The sequence below is a fragment of the Diadema antillarum genome, unplaced genomic scaffold, assembly GCF_040938485.1.
Source record: "Diadema antillarum isolate AM-2024a unplaced genomic scaffold, OU_Dant_1.0 scf00000010, whole genome shotgun sequence".
Taxonomy (NCBI): domain Eukaryota; kingdom Metazoa; phylum Echinodermata; class Echinoidea; order Diadematoida; family Diadematidae; genus Diadema; species Diadema antillarum.
In genome coordinates this window covers 1,197,530-1,214,998 of record NW_027270899.1, presented here as the reverse complement: position 1 = coordinate 1,214,998, position 17,469 = coordinate 1,197,530, and the positions used below count along the sequence as shown (strand labels likewise).

The window sequence follows — 17,469 nt, the reverse complement described above, 5'->3', positions numbered from 1 at the left end:
TACAATGTACATGCATACATGGCAAGTTTCACTATACCTCGAACAGGTTTTTAGTTATGCTGTCCACAAAATTGATTACGGACGGACGGACGAACGGACGGGAGGACGGACAACCCGAAAACATAATGCCTCCGGCGACACTTCGTGGCGGAGGCATAAAAAAAGTGGAGTTGCTAAAAAAGAATACCACGCTAAAAAACATTTCAATCCAGATTGCATGACAAGAAACAAATGCCAACTTTCGGTTTTGAACTGATAGAATATTACGCGTAAGAACAGAGCGGAATGATATCGGTGAGACTAACCTCTCACCAGCACTGATTTCTTAATCTGCCAGTATGAATGATTGTCAACGTATCATTTTGTAGGAAAAGGTTTCCGAAATCTCTGGAATCTAACAATATACTGTTAAAATACCTTGTGAATTTCTGGTTAAATCTATGGATAGAGGCGATTCCAAAATGACGCAATTCTCTGACGGGAGCAGTCCAGATAGGAATTCTTTTAGAGGCAGCGATGCCCATAATTTCAACCAGAAACTTGAAATTTCGCAGAATATGATTATTTATTTCATATTTTGGATCAAAAATTTAAATAAAAGAAGGGAACATTGAAAGAAAAACGGCCAACTTTATCTTGTGCTGTAGTCTTGTGCTTATGTTTTCATTATCCATACAGTGAAATCAAAGTTTAAACAAGGCAAGTGCCAAAATGTGTCTCGCCCATTCGCGTAAAAGAAATTAATGTTTTTCTAACTCCCGGAAGTTCATTGACCCCGCCTATGACCTTTGACCTTGTGGTGACCTTCAACTTCCCAAGGGACATTACCCAATTTTACCAGCCAAGTTTGGTCACAAACGGACACATGGATCAAAAGTTATGAGCCATAATCGAAATGCGCCGTAAAAACTTAACATTGGGCACTTAAAGTTCATTGATCCCTGTCTGTGACCTTTCACCTTGTGATGAACTTCAACTTCCCAAGGGACATCTACCATCCAAGTTTGGTCACAAACGAACATAGGGATCAAAATTTATGAGCCATAGAAACTTAACATATATTGGGCCCTAAAAATTCATTGACCCCTGCCTGTAACCTTTGACCTTGAGGTGACCTTCATGTTTGGTAAAATGTGTTACTTTGTATAACCACTCTTCCCTCCAAGTTTGATTGAAATTGAAGTCCTCAGTAGAGAGTTATTCAAGTTTTTGTAGCGTTACAGACGGACGACAGACGGACGGACGACGGACGGACAGACGCCGCAGGCGATCCCTTATGGTCTCCTCTCACCTCCAGTAGGCTCGACAACAACGAAAACGTCTTGGAAAGCCAAACAATTATGCACTGTCCATTGAAGTAATTGAAATCTTACTTGAAAATGAATTGAAAAGGTTTTGAATTGAAATTGAATTGAATTGAAATTGAAACGGTGTTGTAATTGAAAAGCCCGGAGGCTGAATTACAGACATTGTTAACAAAGGACCATGAATTCATTAAAAATACACACAAGATACAGCGCTGTAATGAAGAAAACAAAATATATAAAAATCAATCTTGTTCATCTTAACCATTGCACAATGAAATCAACCTACAATACAACAGAAAAACAAATATTACCATTACAATGTCTTCTATCACTATTCTCAATATTATAAATAAATTGAGTTTATGTTAATTGTGTATCCGGTCATTATGATACTTATTAAAGCAGATATTGTTATACAGCTCAAATCAACATATTTTACACAACAAAAATAATCAATTTGATTCAAAAAATATTTTTTCACAATCTTCTCTTTCTAAACATTAACTCTTATATCAATGCATTCAATCTACACACAGCACATGACATCAAATCTCTAAAAATTAAATACTATATTCGAATTGTTATGATATATACAAAAATAGCGTTTAATATTTGCATAATTATCTCTTTCTCTTCTAACTCCCATTCCACTAATACACACTCTCTCTCGTATATCTAATTATCTAACCAGCACTTCTATTATTATTACACATTACTGCGTCAGAATTTAATCTCACATAATAAACAACACCAGAACGCTGAAACATTACATTATGAAAATACTTTGAATAGTTTCGGACGTATGAAGAAAATACAATTCCACTATTTCAACTTGTCGTTTAACCTTTGTTCCTGTGGTCCACAACCTTTCCCATAATAGACTCTCTGGCAACGCATATTATTGTGCACACCATATTTCAAGAAAAATACTTTCAGGCATTACATCTTCACATAAATATGAGGGAAATAGTGAAATGCCCGGGGCACTTTATGGAGGAGGCATAAAACATAAAACAAACAAACAAACAAAACTATGTTATTAATTTAATAAGTGTATGAGATAGGGAAGGGCACTAAATGAAATCATCCAAATCTTCGTCAGTAGGCCTATACTTTAAATACTAACCCGCTTATTCCTAGAGGCCGCCATCTTTTCACGGAGCAGACGACTGAATTTGCTAACAACCCAAATCTAAGTCCAATCGAAAACTGGCGTTCAATCAGTATGCGATCACCGGCCACAGAGCCAGTGATCGGTAATTGAAAAACATAACATATCCATCAGTAGCAGCGACATCGCAAGAGTATACAAATAATGAATGTTTATGAGTGCAATGGACAAAATATTGTTTTAATGAGGTGAAAGATGAATCGATCCATTCAACTCGGCTGCGCCTCGTTAGGTTGAACGGATCAAACATTTCATCTTTCACCGAATGAAATATTCTGTCCATCGCACGAATGAAAAACATGTATTATTTGTTTTATATAGGGGCTAACGCCTAAAATAGATCCTTGTCATTTGATGTTTTATTAATTTAGAAACATAAGAGAATCTGAGATCGCGAGAGTGCTCACTGAGCGCTTTACGCTAGCGCGCTGTCGCATACATCCACTGCAAACGTAAGCTTCTAGCGCGCTGTACATAGCATACTACACACACTGCAAACGCAATCGTTTTACACGCGTGTGTGCCGGGCTCTCAGCGAGCCTGCAATGGACCAAATCGTATGGATCCAAAATTGCACGGTAAATGGAGCCACAATTGCACGGATGATGATGTCATAGTGAAATGGGCCGAATGATCAATGTCAAACAACCAATCAAATGACAAGGATCTCTCCAGGCGTTATAGGCCTATAGCCGGCATTCGAGCTTTGGCCTAAAGCTGGCATTCGAGCTTTCGGCTATGCCGCTGACTGCTAGTATTTTGAGAAGTCCATTGTTCATTGTTATAGCTGTGACATCATTTTACATGAAGTGTACAATTTTGGTCATTAAAAAAGGCGTCATTTTACAATCAGTATACCATGGAGTGTCAAAGTTATACGGCAAAATTTTGAAAGAGTTAAAAATTCTAGTAGGTCTACATAATTATCTAATTATATGACGCTCTTTAAACTAATCGCGAGTGGATTACTTTTTGATCCAAAATATAAATATCATATAACATACAGTAATATAGATATTTGAAAGTTTATGTCAAATGTCCTTTAAAATAAAATTAAAACAGAAAACAGACGATCTGTATCCATCGCATCAAATTACTCGAGTTGTTACGAGGTATAGCAATGATGGCGTTAAGCGGAAAAGGGATATACAATCGTGTAATAATATTTGCCGATGCATATGAGTTGATAATAGTGTATAGTTTTTCTATTAATGTACAAACCAATGGGAGGTTTATGAGGTGATTACATGTATACAATAATGCCTGATTTTCCTGCGTTTACTTCCAGTATCACCATTCGATGAAAACAGAGGACACTTTAAACTGCCAAAGGCTCGAAACTGTGAGGTCTCCTCCAGATCTACAGGCGGAGACATCGTGGAGACGTCTCCGCAACTCCGAAAAATGAGCGCTAGATGTTTACATGATATGCATTATGAAAAGTAAATCTACAAAGATTTTAAAAAAAAATGTACATTCACCCAAGAAGAACAAGAGACCGGGGGTCATTCTTACAAATCATTACCCAAGAAGAATGAAAACTGCGGGTAGGGTAGCGTTGAGGGCATCCAGGGGCTGTGCCCATAATTGCATGTATTCTATCACACTGGAAGAAATATCTGCCAAGTTTGTATTTGACCATGCATGCATTTTCGAAAGTGAATTTAAAAATAATAATAAACTGGCCCCAAATTAGTTTCTGGCAGCGATGGGGCTATCCCTGTGGATCTACCATGAATAACCTTGAAAGTACTTTCACTGATGTATTTACTCGACAGAGTTCTATAGCATGTCTGGTTCTACAGAAGTTTTTTTTTTTTAAACATTATTATTTTTTAAATCTTTCGTTGAGATTTTCAAATGTTGGGGTTACATCTGGGGTCCTCAGCAGGGGACGGGGGCATAGTGCCCATTTGTATAAAAAACATGTCACCCTAGTGATAATGCCTGCCAAGTTTGGTGACAAATTTGACCATAATGTGTTTGCAAGGAAAAGACATACTCATACTACAAGTACTCTAAAATAGGACTATAACTTAGCTTAGAGAAGATGATTCACTGTAAAAACATCGGTGTTAGATTTAACACCACGGGTTTTAAATCTAACACCGATCAAACTTCAATAAAGGACCACACCCACAGGTGTTAAAAATGCACTGTGATGGTGTTGAAAAGTGTTCACCTGACACTTTGTGGTGTTAATTTGACACTGTATCTGGTGTTATTTTGACACTGTACTGGTGTTAATTCAAAAATGACACCACATGGTGTTGATTTGATATTTGCTGGTGTTAATATCAATGGTTTAACACCCGTCCAGCTTCAATAAGGGATCACACCAGCTGGTGTTACTTTGGTGTAAATTTATTTTCACATTTTTTTTCAAAAATCTAGTATTTTAATGTAAAATTCTTGATCGTCTTGTTTAAATTAAAAATCAACAAGAAGTGTAGTTACTAAGAAACTCTTCGAAAAACAGTTTAAAATTTGGAAATGACACCCGTAGGTGCTAATTTAACACCATAAATGAGCACCGAAAATTTAACACCAGCTCGGTGTTCACTATTTAACACCGGACTGTTTGCAGTGTTTGTGAAGATTCCTTGGTTTAGGGGCTTTGTTCCCCCCCCCCCCCAAAAAAAAAAGAAACCAAACCACACACACACGCACAATACACGCACACACACACACACACACACACAAACAACTCTGTGGGGAATGGTGCCCATTTTGTACAGCTACATATCGCTGGTGTTTTCACGAACCGGCACAGCCGGCCCCGGAGCCGCGAAAGTAAGTTTCGAGATAATCGCGTTTGAAGTTTTTGCCTTTGCAAAATCCATGATTGCGCCTATATTTCACGTCCAGTTACCTAAATATCACACTGCACGACAGATTAGGAGTTGTTCGTGTGTTTCATGTTCTTGGTTCATCGTGAAAAACAAAAGTTTCGTTGAAATATCGGGCAAAGTCCGTCGTGCCGGTTCGTGAAAACACAAAAACACGTAAACAACGCTTCCAATATTTTCACGAACCGGCACCGTCGGCCGTGCCGCTTCGATTCTTCGCGCATGGTGCGGATTTCATTTTTCACGAAGTGACACCATCGGCGCGCACGCGCTGCGCGTTAGGTTATCTTCATCATTTCTCATAGCCGCGCGCGCACATAATCGAGCGCGCATTAGCGATGCTCCTTTGTATACTAGTGATATGAATTGGGTATCAAGATTTTGTTTGATACTTTTTTTTCTTTCCCCCTTCTAAATCTCTCATCCATTCGCAGAAAGGCATTATTATTGAGTTGTTCTTCATTATATTACACATTGATCATTGCTCTCAGCTCATTGCATCGGTCTTTCTGCACATTATTTCGAATCATAATTTTCAAGATTCACTCTCTTCCTCGGAGCATTACTGTATCTCGTGCTATGTTGTTTTCGAATATGAAATGTAATCAGTTTGCTCTATTGCTTTGTGAATGTGTCATTCTTGTAAAGAAAATAATTCTGTGCTGGTAATACTCTCTTTCACTCTCTTTTCCACCCTTTCTTTCGCTTTCTTTCTCTCTCTCCCTCACACACACGCAAACACACACATACACACAAACAAACACACAATCCCTCTCTCTATTTATTTCCTACACGTGACACCTTACAAAACTTTTTAAATTACATACAAACTAAATGAGCTTTACTTGGGTATCTTTTCTCATTCATAGATTTATTACCACGTGTGTACACGAGTTTTAAATATGGCTTTTCAATAAACTATACGTGGATCATACTACTCATATAATGCAGATTCCAACTTGAATGAAGTTAGGTACAGTACATTACCTTTCATTTATTTTTCAGATGTAACGAAGGTTTCTGTTATGTTCTAACATTTATACCAAGCTCTGTATGTATCATCCACCTTGATGATATCTTTATTTCATGGCATTCGGGGTACTACAATATTTCATTTTTTTTTTTGTAGATTCAAAAATGTTATTCAGACGTATGAGACTAGACTGACTCTTGCCTTTAAAGCCCCAAAATCTTACAAAATAATGACCAAAATGTTCCACCTCCTTCCATATCCCATCACCTAACTTCAACCTGGTCAAATGCTGTTTACCAAACATTGACTTTATAATCAAACTAGAATTTGATGATATGAATACAAGTACATAATTACAAAGACACTAGCTGATTTGGTATGGATAACCTTCATCATATTAAAGGCAATACAATCTCGTAGACAGTGACTGATCTAATTGATGTTTAAATTGCTGTGACAGTTCACAAAGTGTATTATAAATCTTCTGCAAACAGTCTTGATCTTCCCTCATTTTGTAAAAGTTTGTAAGCACTCATATTATGCACAGCATGTGCCTGAAATTTTATTCATTACCATACCATGTTATTTTGCAAGATATAAAAATCCTCATGTTTCCCTTTCTTTTCTCTCACTGCTAGAGGATACCATATACAAAGTTCCTTATCTAAGCTCAGTAAGAAGTGGCTATCAGATCTGCATTTACTCATTATTGTTTCAAAAGTAAAACCCACAAAAATATACAATATAAGAAGACATAGATAATGATGTCTAGGCCATAATTTCTGATGTGGACACAGACTGCAATAATATGGCTATGTATTGCAGTACATCTATCATCCAAGAAATCATTTTCTGTCAAAGTTTATTAGACATTTTTTAGTTGCAGAGAGAGAGCAAGCAGAGGAAATGTAAGCATCCGATTTTTTATATCCCTCTTGCAGTCTACTAATACCTTTCTAACTTGCACAACTTGACTTGACTTGGTCCTGACTTTAGTTTATGTCTGCTGTGGGTGTCACAGGTGCTTGGGTAGGCATAATTCAAAAATACTGAAAATTGTTTATGGGTTTGGCCTAATGGTGGCTGGGCTAAGGGAGACAAAATGAATAGTGTGATGGGAGAGCTGGTTCATAAACAAAGTAAAAGAAGAGACATCAATATGGTATTTGACATTGCTATGGTTTTGTTGTGAAAAGCACTGTTTAAAGTCAGAGAGGGGAAGCATAATACAGTGGAAATTGAGGATGGCATCATTGTGACAAAGCAGTATAGAGAGACCCGTGGATTGATGTCATTAAATAGAAAATCATAAAGAACATCGAAATAATGTTCTGCTAGAACCTGCCTGTCCATTCATAGAGCACACACTCTTGTGAAAAGTTTGATGCTGCTGTGTGGAGCAACTCTGTGATTGTGGTGAAATATTGCTATGATCTCCTTCCACAATGATCCCATGGCTTGGATTTTAGTGCAGATGTTCAGCTCAGCCACCCTAGTCATTTGTAGCTGTTTCGGGTTTCTCTTGGCTTTCTCCAGTAGACAGTTGTTATCTGCTTCTCTCCCTATGCAAAGAGGAACAATTGTTTTTCACAGACAATGTTACTTCTCCATTGCAGAGGAGAATGATGACATTTGATACAACAGTCATAATATACTTCTTAATTAATTTCACACATTTCTAAAACTACACCGATTTCCCTAAGAAAATAATTGTATGATAATGTTCCTTTCATATCAACACTTTGGTAATGTTTTACTCAAAAGTGCTAATACATCTTTTTTTTTTTATCATAAAGTTTAAATCAATGTGATAATGTGCATAACAAGACTGTAGTAGGATTACACCTAATTGTCCATTGACACTGGATTTTCTTAGTAATTGTCTATGACAAAATAAAACCAAATACTACATGAAAAGGTGTTATGCTGTTTATTGATCTTGCTCACCTTTAGCATGGTGCACAATGTAACCTTTGAGTGCAGTAAAAAGAGGATGCTACGCCAGACGAAATGGTGAATGAACATATTGTTGACTAGAATCAGGAGCAGAACTAAAGTAAAGAATAAAGAAAGCAGGACATCACAAGTGAAAATCAGTGACACAGTCAATACCATGTAAGTAATGTCTCAGACATTTGACTTCTGAGTGAACAGAGAAAAAAACACATTGACATGAGTAAAACTATAAATGTATATTGAGACAGTTCATTTTCATCTTCTCTGCCAAGAATTTGTCATACAGTATGTGCCATTGACTTTTGCAAAGTTGATGGTATCTCATATCAGTACAGAGTGTGTAACTGTTCTTCCTCATCTCCCTTGCCCCCCCCCAATAAAAAAATAAAAACACAACAATAATCAAACTAACAATAAAAAAGTACAGTTACAACAGTCCTGAAAGATACATGACACTGAAGAAATGCACACTGCTACCACATCAAAATCAGACTGAGGGACAACATTGCCTTTATACCAAAATGCAACATGACTACAGATAATTAGATGTCAAAATGTTGGATTCCATGTTATGTCAGTGCTTCACATTCATAAAACTACAAATACAGTTGTAATTAAAGAAAGAGTAAGACAAAACAATTATTTCAGTATGTGGCAAATCATATTAGGAATATTATTATTAGTAGTAGTGTGCCTGCACTGTCTATTACACACTGGTCTGTCTAATTTACTCTAAGTCCTTGACAGATAGCAATGTAACTTACGGTTCTTGTTCAAGCTTGAGATGATAGGAGAAATCTGCAGGAATGTGGTATGGAGTACAATACTGTAAAGTAGCCCATCATCGAAGGACAGCACTCATTTCATTCCAGTCTGCAAGTTGTTGGGTTGTCCACACAAATGCCTCAATATCTGTTTGTAATGGAAGATGAATAAAAGATGTCAGTCACATGAAACTCCATCACTACCAGTTCTGTAAGATCATAACATTGATGCACAGATTTGCAAAACATCACACTGCCCCCCCCCCCCCCATCCCTTTCAGGTCTATATTCTACAGCTTACCAGAATCTGAAGTTTATGAATGTCTCTCTGGTTTAATTTTACAATTTGCCTAGCTCTGAATCCCTAGCCTCCATCCCCCCCCCAAAAAAAAAACCCTCTGTGTTTCAAAGAACCATAGATTGTAGAAAATCAAAACAAACAAAATGAAAAATCGCAACCTAAGGCAAAAGTACTTGCCACGTATAGGCCAATTACGTCTACATTGAGGCTTTTAGGCTCATAATATAGCATGATAGAACAATTTATGAATTCATGTGCTGAGCATAAACGTTGCACAGGAGTTTTTTTGTTTTTTTTTTCTTGTTGTCTATCCATTATTCCAAATCAAATTTGCTGGTACGGTATTCTTGACAACATTATCAAACTCTTCATTGCTGTTGGTAACGCCTCAATTAGACAGGGAGGTGGGAAGAGGACCTCCCTGATTTAACGTTAGACTTTTAGCAGAAGTAACTCTAAAATCATTTTTTTTTTCATGGAGAATTCAAAGGTAATCAAAACAATTATTTTAGTATGTGGCAAATCATATTAGTGTGGCAAATCATATTAGTAATATTATTATTACCAGTAGTGTGCCTGCACTGTCTATTACACACTGGTCTGTCTAATTTACTCTAAATCCTTGACAGATAGCAATGTAACTTACGGGTCTTGTTCAAGCTTGATAGGAGAAATCTGCAGGAATGCGGTATGGAGTACAATACTGTAAAGTAGCCCATCATCGAAGGACAGCACTCATTTCATTCCAGTCTGCAAGTTGTTGGGTTGTCCACACAAAGGCCTCAATATCTGTTTGTAAAGGAAGATGAATGAAAGATGTCAGTCACATGAAACTCCATCACTACCAGTTCTGTAAGATCATAAAATTGATGCACAGATTTGCAAAACATCACACTGCCCCCCCCCCCCCCCCCATCCCTTTCAGGTCTATATGTGACCCTGCACCTCAAAACAAACAAAAAGTCGCCAGACATGAATTTTTAGTTAAGACCATATTCTGAAAGAGCAGATTTTAAGCTTTAAAATGATGTATGACTCAAATCAAATGGACGCTCCTAACCTATCTAAATACTGGAAAGAAAGCGCAAACTCAGGAAAAGTGTGAACTGAGAAAAGAGGCTCTGAAGTACAGTGTCTATTCAAGCGCTTAATCTCTACCAAACCGTGCTGGCTGTGCGATGAATGGGACAAAAAACAGGAAGTAAACCACCAGAGTAACAACAATGAAGGGATTATCAGATTAAACTGAAATTAAGTATGCCTCATTAACACATTCTGTCCATAATTAACGCCAACTTTCAAAGCATTAGCACTATCCTTTCAAAAGTTATTAGAGTTGAAATGAAGAGTGTGGACAAGGTTTCTCAGAAATGAAAATGGGATCCCAAAGACACACCTAATCACACTATTCTACCAAAAATGTTCAGATAAACTGCTAAAAAACACACTTTCCCTCCTGTTTTATGATACCAAATTTTAGCATAATGTAAAAGAAGACCCGCTCTTTCAGAAAATATGAAAAAGTCAAGTTCGGTTAGGTTGACCCATTTCACTTATTTTCAATCCTCACGCAAAATCAGTGTGTGCGACTTTATGTTCGTTTTGAGGTGCACGGTCACATATTCTCCGGCTTACCAGAATCTGAAGTTTATGAACAATGAACATCTCTTTGGTTTAATTTTACAATTTGCCCAGCTCCGAATCCCCAGCCTCCACCCCCCCCCCCCCCGAAAAAAACCCTAGTGTTTCAAAGAACCATAGATTGTAGAAAATCAAAACAAACAAAACGAAAAATTGCAAACTAAGGCAAAAGTACTTGCCACGTATAGGCCAATTACGACCACATTGAGGCTTTTAGGCTCATAATATAGCATGATAGAACAATTTATGAATTCAGGTGCTGAGCATAAACGTTGCATTTTGCTTGTTGTCTATCCAAATCAAATTTGCTGTTACGGTATTCTCGACAACATTATCAAAGTCTCCATTGTTGTTGGTAACGCCTGAATTTAGACAGGGAGATGGGAAGAGGACCTCCCTGATTTAACGTTAGACTTTTACTTTAGCAGAAGTAACTCTAAAATCATTTTTTTTTCATAGAGAATTCAAAGGTAGTCAGTGAAATAACATCACTTTTAGAGTAACTTAGACAGGTAACCTGGACAGGTCAAGAACACTATTAACATTGTAACACTGTTAACTATCTTAATTAGATGTTGAAGTTGTAGGCCTAGATATAGACTCTCTTAAATGGATCTAAATTCCTGGAAGATTCAGACATAATCAAGTAAGATAAGAGAGTTAAATCAGTCTACCTGCCACCTGGGAAGTAGGTCGTTGCATTACGTATTTGAGCTCGTAATACAGGAAACGATAAAACTTCACAATATATCACCAGTTAGTGCGCTTAAGATTCGATGCAAATGTGAGACGTGTTCATTTGACTTTAGTTCGAATCACTTTCCCTGCCTATTCGCCACTTACACCGAATAATAGATGTGGGACTGCACACGTAGATAACGAACCTAGGACAGCGCCAAACGAAGTCAATGTGATCTGCAAGAATACATATTTACGCTGTTTTGATATTCTAATTCCTCATTCATAAATCTACATTCAAGAATGTGAAAAATGAACAATTAAAGTGTCAATACAGAGCGAAATGTAACTTTACCGATTTCATCTGTCTAGCTTCCGTTGCTCTGGGCGCAGCCATTTTAGACGCGCGCGTACGAGGACGTTTGGCAGATGAATGATTTATGATGACGTCCGGCGTATACGCACCGTCAACCCGCGATCGTGCCACTTCGTGAAAATCGTAGACCGACCAGTCGAAGTTTTCACGAAGTGACACGGTCGTTATTATTACGTAATTATTTGAGATTGAGGTTCAAAAATTTGTCAGGTTGTAGATCTCGGTATTTACTATCATAATATGCAAAAATCTTAAAATCGAAAATTTACTCGATTTTGGCCGGTCGTGCCACTTCGTGAAAACACCGACGATATAGTCCATGGGCCAAGACCCGAAAAATGGGTTATTGGTACCACCTGAGGTGGCAAAACATTTTTGGTGTCATTTTGTTTGTCGGGCATAGATATACTTATCAAGCTATGATAGCATTTCCAAATGAGTAGCTTAGTCATAATGAATTAATTTTTACCCAATTTGGTCTCGTTTTTTTATATCCATATACTTCTGAATCGAAACTAACCGCTATACAAAGAAGAGCACTGTCTTCTGTATGTCCACAGGTGTTCTGTTGTAAATGCAGTGCGCTAAGTCTTTATTCAAGGCAGCGAAGGGAATATCGAAAGGGTTATGATGTCCACAGCTGTCACGCGGTGCCGGTGAGCTTAGTCTTTATCTAGAACAATGTACCGTTATCATAATATCTAAAGTTCCCAATAAAAGGGATTATCTATTCTATTTTTTTACTACCCTCTCAACAAATACATCAGTTTTAAACAAAAATCACTCTGTTCTTTTACAATATTATTTATCATAATGTATTGTAGTGTACCGGTACATTGTTTTTTGCATTATCTTTCATTGTTGGGTGGAAATAAAGCAACATTAGCGTGGTATTAGCGGTTTTACCGTAGAGTTTTCACCGGAAAATGATAAATAATTGAAAAATACAATAAAATTCACGAGGAATTGCTTTTTTGGTTGTTGTTGTTGTTGTTTTTAGATAAAGGGGTATACACTGTATCATAAGCTTTGGATATTCCCTTCGCTGTCTTATATAAAGACTAAGCGCTGTGGACATCATAACCTTTGGATATTCCCTTCGCTGCCTTGAATGAAGACTAAGCGCACCGCGTTTACAACAGAACACGGTCCTGTGAACATACGGAAGCCCATTCGTGCCACGCAGGATAAAACTTTCAGTGAAGCTAACTGGCGGCCGCCAGATAATTATCGATATCGATATCGCTAAACGATAATTATCTGGCGGCTGCCACTTAATTTTCTGGCGGCCGCCAGATAATTATCGTTTAGCGATATCGATATCGATAATTATCTGGCGGCCGCCAGTTAGCTCCACTGAAAGTTTTATCCTGCGTGGCACGAATGGGCTTCCGTACCAAAGAGATTTTTCCCAGTGAGAAGAAAAATCTCTTTGGAACATACAGAAGACAGTGCTCTTCTTTGTATAGCGGTTAGTCTCGATTCAGAAGTATAGGGATATAACAACGAGACCAAATTGTTTAAAAATTCATTTATTATGACTAAGCTACTCATTTGGAAATGCTATCATAGCTTGATAAGCATAACTATGCCCGACCAACAAAATGACACCAAAAAGGTTTTGCCACCTCAGGTGGTACCAATATCTGGCCTGGCCCATGGACTAATAGTCCACCAAGCAAGCGATAGGCTAGATTACAACCATGAAACATGGGTGCTCCAAGTTCATTGATCTTCATTCGCTGCCCACGCGGGTCCCACTGTTATACCGCCCGCCGGCCACATGTCAGCAAAAATACAAAGTACTGTCACAGATTTTGCATGTAAACTTTTTTTTAATGGTTGTTTAACATTGTCTAATCTATATTGATGTCTAACCTGTCCGTCACACAACAACTGGGCAATAATGCGTCAACTAAAGAAAGGGGTTGTATTTTCGATCATTTTAATATTCTAGACTTTAACGTGTTTGGCGTCTGATTCTACTCAACTTAGGGCCTATGCATCCGAATTCCACTGAAATTATCAAAATTGTCTTTCATACATTTAAGACTTAATTGTGTGAAAAGAGAGTGAGAAAATGTTCATGTATATCGTGAATTTTGAGTTAGGAAGTTGCGCTTTCGGAATTCTTCTTCTTCTGGTTAAGTCTGTTCCCTTCAATAAGCTGGATTCTTGCAGACAGAATTAGGACCCGTTCGGAATTTCAACATCTCATTTTATGATCTAACGTATAAAGACTCGTTTCCATCCGCGTACCCACGGCATAGCCCAAGGACGACTAACGGGCAAAACGCATGTAGTTACGGATGACAAACGGACAGGACGCCCATTAGTGATGGTTACAACATATATCTACAGGATATCTACAGCACATCCACAGAATATGAACAGGACATGAAGTTGATCTTTAACGAATATGTACCGGCCATTCTACAACTGACTCCTGCAAAGGGATATAAAAACGTCGTAGGACCTCGCCCTTCACATTAAAATGCCTCTCTGTCGTGATGATTGCTACCGGCTCTAAGGATGGAAAAACGTGGAAAACGACACAGTATACAGCGCAGATACAGGAGAAAACGTATAGATCTATTAGAGAAGGGTCAGATCGCGCTATCCTTTTTTGTTTGTTTGTTTTGTTAGTTTGGTTTTTGTTTTTTGCGAGAGAAAAACTTGGTGCAAGCACAAAGTTTTCTGGCCGATCTGACGGAAACGTCCTTCCAAAGGATGAAAAGGGCATGAAACATATTTCAATAGATATCAACGGATGCCAAAAATCGATATTCGTTTCTCCATGCGTTTGCGTTATCTAGCAAAGTGTGACAGGGGCTTAAGGAATAAACTACAGAAATGTTTTAATACATTGTATAGGTTTCCCAACCCAATTTCATCAGATTTGCATTCGAATTAACGAGAAGGCGTTCTAATTCTAGCAAATTTCGTCAACGTTCAGCTCTCATTATCTATTTAATTCTTAAATTTGATCATTGAATTCAAATTCATTTCATGTCATTCCTTTTAGATTCTATTTCATTCAATGTAGGCCCCCTACAGGGAAATCCATTCAATTTAACGACGCAAAGTGGTATAACTGTATTCAATTTCGCGCCAGGTGTATCATACGTTAAATTTCGTCCAAGTACCAATTTTAATTTCATTTATAGGAACACAACTTCGAACTTTATGCATTCCAATTCAATCAACATACTATAAACAAGCTCTGCTGTATGTGATTCATACCGTCTTTATGCACGTCAAGTTCCCATTTTCCCTTTTAAAACGATTTAATCACATAATTTCATCTTTATTTCGAAGTATTCAATAATTCCAATAATATTTTACGTATTTTTCTTCAGCTCAATCTTTCGTCCAGTTTCACTTAATTCACAACATATGGATGTAACACTTAAGGAATGGTCATATTTCTCAACTCTTTACGCATCTAGATGCATTGGCTCGAATTCACGAAGGTGGTACAATGAAACCATGGTTTAAACCATGGACAAAAACCATGGAGCGCCAAGTGTCGCACGGAATATTTCGTAACGAAATTATCATTTCGTGGACTAAATTTTCATTTAGTCACAAAATGTTGTCATTTCGTTACAAAATAATCATTTCGTCGACGAAATGACCAATTTCGTAAAGAAATATTCCATGCAACACTTGGCGCTCCATGCTCTTTGTCCATGGTTTAAACCATGGTTTCATTTGTACCACCTTCGTGAATTCGGGCCACCACATGTACATTTGAGATGCCAGCCCTTGGCCGATTTGTTTACCTTCCTCGTATCTATGTGATACGTTGCTCGAGCATGGCGTAGAACTTCTTTTTTTTTTAAGTATATCCACAGTTATATACAGTCAAACCTGTCTAAGTATAGCGGCCACCCAAGGGAGACGGAAAAAAAGTGGCCGCTATAGACAGGTTATCCAACTTTGTGTACATTGCCTACTGGGAAGCAGTTTTGGATTGGGGGGGGGGGGGGCAAACATTGGAGGGGGCTCAAGATTAGACCATGCATATGTTACACAATATACACATACACACACACACACGCACACACATCTATTATATATATATATATATATATATATATATATATATACAGTGTATATATATATATATATATATATATTATATACATATGTATATATATGTAAAGTGGCGTACGGTGAGTCGAAACATGGGGGGAACCATAAAGTAATTTTGACGGTCTGTATGCTTGTGCGTGTGTGCGTGAGCAATAATGGGACTACAATACATTACGGAATGTGATACATTCAACAACGCAGTCATTGAGGAACATTGTAAGTTTTCCTTACATGGATTATGGAATGACGGTGTGAAACGATCGACAAATTATATACTGTCAGCAACATAAGGTGAATGGCATAACAATAAAATGCGAGCGAGCGAAGCGAGCGAGCTTGAAAAATTTGATATTCTATAGTTCCAAAACTGGAGTTTTAATTGTAGCTACATATTTCGCTTTGAAATAAATGGGGGCGCATCGGGCGCAACTGCTGGCAATTATTGGCAGCAACATTAGGAGAATGGCATAACGATTCAATGCGAGCGAGTAAATCGAGCGAGCTTGAGAATTTTGACATTTTACAGTCCCACAACTCCCGTTTGTAGCTACATCTTTCGCTTTGGAAATTAGGGGGGGGGGGGGCATCGGACGCAACTGCTGGCAATTACTGGCAGCAACATTAGGAGAGTGGCATAACGATTCAATGCGAGCGAGCGAAGATTGCGAGCTTGAGAATTTTGACATTTTACAGTTCCCAAACTCCCGTTTGTAGCTATATTTATCTTTCGCTTTGGAAATTAAGGGGTGGGGGCATCGGGCGCAACTACTGGCAATTACTGTCAGCAACATTAGGAGAATGGCATAACGATTCAATGCGAGCGAGCGAAGCGAGCGAGCTTGAAAATTTTGACATTCTAGAGTCCAACAACTGCCGTCGTAGCTATGTTTTTCGCTTTAGAAATTAAGGGGGGCGCAACGGGCTCAACTGCTGGATGCGAGCGAGCGAAGCGAGCGAGCTTGAAAATTTTGACATTTTACAGTCCAAAAGCTGCCGTTTGTAGCCATATTTTTTCCCTTCTATTCATATTATATATACATATTTATTTTATTTTCTTTGTTTATTCATTTATTTTTATTATCATTATTATTTTTTTTTGTGGGAGGGGGGCTTTTCGGGGGGGCAAAAATGCGTTTTGCCCCCCCCCCCCCCCCACTTTTTGGATTGGGGGGGGGGGGGGGGCGGCCGCCCCCCCCCCCCCCCCCCCCCCCCCCACTTCCGGCGCCTATGCTACATGTACATGTATCATCGTTGCACATTGTATACATCTATAAGTACTACATGTGTATGTGTGTACGTATACTATATACACACGTGTGTATCATGCATTGAACAATGCCGGTGTTTATGAAATT

The 17,469-nt window shown here is 38.1% G+C and overlaps 1 long non-coding RNA gene across 1 annotated transcript; it reads right to left on the bottom strand.

Moving 5' to 3' along the window:
* Positions 1 to 7,646: 7,646 nt before the first annotated feature.
* On the bottom strand, positions 7,647 to 9,187 carry LOC139720002 (uncharacterized). Its single transcript, XR_011710143.1, has 3 exons — positions 9,021 to 9,187; positions 8,248 to 8,351; positions 7,647 to 7,862 (listed from the first exon to the last, which is right to left on the bottom strand). It is a non-coding gene; the product is annotated as an uncharacterized lncRNA (long non-coding RNA).
* Between the last annotated feature and the right edge of the window lie 8,282 nt (positions 9,188 to 17,469).